The sequence below is a fragment of the Centruroides sculpturatus genome, unplaced genomic scaffold (genome assembly GCF_000671375.1).
Source record: "Centruroides sculpturatus isolate CEXI.00-Female unplaced genomic scaffold, Cexi_2.0 scaffold763, whole genome shotgun sequence".
NCBI lineage: Eukaryota > Metazoa > Arthropoda > Arachnida > Scorpiones > Buthidae > Centruroides > Centruroides sculpturatus.
In genome coordinates this window covers 183,805-189,804 of record NW_019385963.1, presented here as the reverse complement: position 1 = coordinate 189,804, position 6,000 = coordinate 183,805, and the positions used below count along the sequence as shown (strand labels likewise).

Here is a 6,000-nt window from a genome sequence, read left to right as displayed (position 1 = left end):
ATGTTAAAAGAAAATAATAATAGTAATTTTGAAGTTTTCATTTACTATTAATTTAAAAGAACATTAATAAATTGAAACTTTTGGTTATTTCAAATGAAAATATAATTTGCTAAATCAGCTAATTAGGCTTTTAATTAAAATTTCTAATTGTACATGAATTGAATTTATAATAAACAGAATGCTTGTGAATACACTATTCAAATGAATAGTGTATTCATTTGAAGTTAGTGTTACATAATTAAACTTTACGTCCATTAGTAGCCTAAATGCGAATGATGCTCAATTTATGCAAATTTGATTTATGTATTTTTACACCATTGCAGTTTATGCTGAACAATACATGTGCACATTAGTTTCTATATTTTTTATCTCATTTTTATTGACATAGTAAAACTAAAATTATGTTAATTTGCTTGAAAATGTATGTGTACAAATACATATATTTATAGAGAAAGCTTGATTAATGTAATTATGCCTGTTTTCCATGAAGTAAAGTAATGAATGCATTTTTAACTTTGTAAATTTTCAGTTCATAATGTGATTGTATAATTTGAATTTTTAATTAAGAGTATTTAATAAATTTAATCAATTTTTATTTTGTAAAATTATTAATTGTTAAATTTTACACAGAATTGCTAAATTTGTAAAATATGTAATGATTTTTTTTCTTTTATATATTTGAAAATTTTAAACAGATTATTTAGTATGAATTATATAACACTATGGTTGCTATGATTCACATCTTATGTTTGAAATTCAGCTTGAAATATGTTTTTAATTATAATGTTCCAATTTCTTGAGGACCCAACAGTGGCCAAATGGATAAAATCATTAAATAGTTGTTGGCAGTAGGTACTGGGCTTGCTGTGTTGGAGTTTTCTGGGTTTTCTTTAGATGTTTAATACCTAAATAGGGACCAGTTTCTCAAACTTTTCCAGAAGGCAGCTTTCTTGGCTGATTGCCCATGAGTTGTGCTACTTTACCCCGTTAATCCAGTTCAATCTCGTAAGATTTCTATAACTCAAAAATGAAATGTGATGCATATAATTGACTACAAAATCTAAATTTTTAAGTTAAGAACAATAAAATTTGATGATAATTTAGTCATAAAAACTAAAAGATTTTAACTATAAAATTTTTCAGGATACTTAATTGTTTTTATATATGCAAATTACATTCTCAAGAACTAATTATAATAAAGTCCCAGAAAGTCTACTCTCAATAACTCAACATTCCATAAAAAGTTTTTTTTGCTCAAAACAAAAAAGTAACTAATTTTTAACTATTACTTAAATACTAGGATCAAATAAGTTATTATTCTTTACTTGTGACACTTGATAGTAGCATTAAACAAAGAATAATACACTTTGTTGGATCTAAGTGGAAAAGATCCATATACATACAAAAGAGCCTAGGAGTATAAGCCATTTCCCTTTGTAACAACAGATCCAATAAAGATTTAATTTACATCAACTTGACTCCAGTGATCATTATCCAAATGTTTGAAGGAGTGCAAGTATGATATTGAGCATGGGAAAACCACCACTTGCCTCTCCATCTGTACTTCAGAGGCCAAAATTGACCCATTATTTCAACAAGCCTTATGTTAAAAATGACTACATATCAGAGAGCTTGAAGTCCTTGAAATTTTCAAGTCATATAGAGGAGGCAATTGCATTAATAAAGATGAAAGGATAACCTCTAAAGCATGGCAAGCCTGCTTTGATAATGCCTTGTAAGGTAGTTATCCAATTACTTCACTTTGCATGATAGAATCAGTTTAAATTTGTATTCTAATCAAATTAAATTTCCTGTATTACGATTTGCTTTCATGAAACATTCCATTTCATTCTGATATTCCTAAAAAGGCTTCAGGAACATCAGAACAAGGCTGAAAACATTCAAAAAGTAATACTTGGTTCCTGCTGGACTTCTCTCAGGTTTGTGGATCCTATAATTTTATATTGTGTTTACAACTACTGGCATTTAATTCTTATCTCACAGAATACATTTTACTGTTTATAAAAAATTCAACAACAATAATTGTAAGTGGTGATAAACATATTTATATCTTTTTTCAACAATGTTAAGTGATTACTTACTGTATCTCTTTGGATTTGGCTTAGACATGGCCATTATTCTGGTTGTGGCACCTATGTATGATGTATATGACTTACTGGTATTAATAAGCAGAAGGATTTTATAAATCTAATTTTTCCTTTAGAGCTAAGATTTCTCTCATTTGTTAATATTATTGTTAGATTGTGTTTTGGCCCTATGTCGAACCTAATCTTTTCTAAATAATTTTGCTAACTTTGGGGATATAGGTCTGAAGTATGGAATGGAGAATCCAATGAATATTAACTGTATACAGTAGTACCTTAGGATATTCGAATGCTCCAGCATACGAAATTTTCAGGATATGACATGAAATTTGAACATAATTTTGCTTTACGGTACAAACAAAAACTCACCATACGACATTACATTAGTTCGCAGCACCATTTTTTATTCACTTCTGTTCATCAATCTCAGTCTGCATGTTTGCTTTGTCGTGGAAGGATCTCGCTCGATAAAGGAAATCTTGAGATATTATCAGAAAGTGACTGATTTTATTGAAAAGAAACATTCCGAAAAGGTTTACACTGGCCATATTGCTGCTCAGAGTAATGACATTTGCCTAATTCATTTTAGAAACATTTTAAAAAGTAGGCAAAGCCAAACCTCTTTGGATAGATATTGGTGGAAGTGAAGGAAAGAAAGCAAAAAGCAGTGAATAAAAAATTAAAAAATAAAATATAAAACAGAAAAGATAAAAAGAATTAGTGTTAAGTTATTGTTACATAATGTATGTAAGTTAAGTTTTAGTATTATTTCCCTTCTCCCTCTCCTCCACCACCAGTTTACACCTCAACCATCGTCTATCCTCAAAGGTAAAGTGCAAATAAAACTACATTTTTTTATCAATTATTGTTCTATTATGGTTATTTATACATTTACAACTACAAAATGCATTTTTCAGTGTTTTCCTTAATAATGTACTACTTAGCTTTGAGTGTGCTTTTCATGCTGGAACGGATTATTTAGTTTTACATGTCATATAGGGAAAAATGATTCACCTTACGACATTTTCATGATACGATCTCAGTTTCAGAACGGATTAATTTCGTGTCCTGAGGTACTACTGTATTTATATATAAATGAGGTGGGGTGAATAGATCACAAAATCTTGTATTTTTTAAAGTTAAGCTTTGTAATAGAATAATTTGCATTGAGGGCAGGCAGAGAGTTAAATGGTAAATGGTAATGGCAACATGTGTCAGCCTACTGCTCTGAGAGTCTCGGGAACAAATCTAGATGGATTGAAAAACTCCAGGAATTTTTTCACTGCTTGAGTGTAAAATCTAGACAGCATCAGTACTTCTCTTGCTCTCTAGTCATCCCATTGTGGACCTGTCAAACTAAGAGTTGGCTTGATAAGAAAAAAGGGAAGTGCCCTCTTAGTGCCACAGGGCAAAAAGAGTAAAAAGAAACCCACATTGAAGGCTACTTACACAGTACATGCCAACTCCAGATTTATTTCTTTGGATGTAGAAGGAAGTACCATATTTTGTGGCATATAAGATGCAACTTTTGTCCAAAAAACAGGCTCAAAAAATCAGCCAGCATCTTATATGTGATGTTACAATTACATATAATGAATTCCCAAAATAATCTTCAGTAGGATACAAGAAAACTATCCAACACAACTCTTGAATAAAAATATTATTGTTTAATTAACTAAAGATACTACTGTTATCATTTGCTATAGCTAAGCAGCTTTTGCTTCAATTCTTATTGAATATTTTAATGGTAAATTTTAATTGCAAATGACATCTTTTTTCTGATAAATAAAAGTATGCATTCTAGTTTTACTTTTTATCCACAATACAGGCATACCTCGACTTACGTCGGTTTCGAGTTACGTCGTTCCCGATTATACGTCGCTTGTTAAAAAAGTATATGGAAAAATAAATATCAAGTTTAAGTCATTTTATTCGACTTTACGTCTGTCCGCCACAAATATTGAAGTCGTAATATCACTAGATAAACGTTTAAAGCACATAAAATCATATTAAAATATATACAAGTATGTACTGTATTTACAGTACACGCATTCGTAAATTTAGATTACTTTTTTTGTACTATATTAAAAACTAAAATTTATTTGTTTGTAAGCTTAAAATAGATTTTTATTAACCATATATTATTTAAAATGCTTTCCTAGTGATAAGTAGATTCGGAGACAGGTAAATTCGACTTACGTCGTTTTTCGACTTACGTCGTTTTCCTGGAACCAATTACCGACGTAAGGCGAGGTATACCTGTATAGTAAAAAAAATTGACATTGAGTACCAAAGACACATGATGGCTTAAATACACTAAAATACAGATATACCTCGAGTTACATTGTTTTGAGTTACATCGTTCTCGATTATACGTTTGTCAAAAAAATAAAAATCAAGTTTAAGTCATTTTATTCAACTTTATGTCTGTCTGCCACAAATATTGAAGCGTTAAAGCACATAAAATCATATTAAAATATGTACATTTACAGTAAATGTTAATATAATCATCATAAATCCTAGAGAACGAAACATGAAACCATCTGTGACTCTGTGTTGTCTTATTTAGCAGTCTTTAAGAGCTCAATATTGGCATTTTCCATGGTAGTTCCAATATCTACTGTTTGGCATCCTTGTATTACAAAATAAGTTTTTAAGTAGCTTAATAAACGAAGTTGAAAGTCCTAATGAATATAACTTTCCCCACAAAATATTAAGATTGATTTTATCAAACGCCTTTTCCAGGTCCACAAATATCGAATAAATTTTACGTCTTTTCCTTGACAGAACATACTGTATTAACCCGTTAAGTATAAAGACATTATACATAGTTCCTCTTCCTTGAACAAATGCTCCCTGAAACTGAGAAATAATATTGAATTCAATTAACCATTGACTCAACCGATCTGCCAAAATTCCAGTAAACAGCTTTCTAAACGTGTTTAGCAACGCAATTGGACGATAATTCTGAGGCTTTAATTTATCTCCTTTCTTGTAAATCATTTTCAACAACACATTTCTCCAATTCTCAGGAACTTTCATTGTTTCCTTAATCTTATTAAATAATCTGAGTACTTCTAAACACACCTCATCAGGTAAGTATATAATAAATTCATTATTTATACCGTCCATGCCAGGAGCTGATTTCCTTTTAAGTTTACTGATTGAAGTTTTTAACTCCGATAATGAGATTGGAGCGTCCAAAATAAGAGAAACATTTCCATGATCAAACTNGCAAAAGCTTTCTCCGTCTCAATCTTGAGCGCCAGCATAAATCATCAAAAATTTGTATATTTTTTAATGCCTCGTTACCTTTTTTCTTTCCAAGATTAGCAAAAATCAATTTCTTGTCTGCAAATGATTGCAACTCCACCAATACCGTATCTGATCGATTAAATTTCACTACCTTAACCATTGGAATAGGTCTTGATTCACCTGTCAATGTATAAAATAGGTTTTGCACCTTCCTATTCAAATCAGAATCATCATCAGTCAAACCTTTAATTAAGATATTTTTCTTTCTCATTTCATTCGATACCTTGTCCAAAGAATGTAAAATCAAACTGTTTTCCCGTTGCAAATCGTCTTTTAATTTAGAAAACTCTCCTAGTTTGACTTCTAACTGAGTTAAACGCCGGTCATGATCATTATGTAAATTAGCCAACCAATCTATCTTCGTAACAACCTCATTTAACGTCGAAAAAAGCTTATCAAATCGGTCTTCCAAATATGAAATAACCTCCCTAGGAATAGACTTACTTGACTCTAACCTTGAAGGGAAGAAATCTTCCAATCTCGCCGTTTTCAATGAAGGTTCACTCGGAGATCGATGTCGTTTTGCTGTGGATGCCGATGATTGAATCTGAGATTGTGGCGGAGTACGATCAACAGGGCC

General features: G+C 30.7%; 1 protein-coding gene across 2 annotated transcripts in view; it reads left to right on the top strand.

Annotated features, from left to right (window-relative positions):
- Nucleotides 1-6,000, top strand: part of LOC111612837 (OTU domain-containing protein 5-B-like) — a 65,624-nt gene that overhangs the window by 8,696 nt on the left and 50,928 nt on the right. The window lies entirely within an intron of this gene.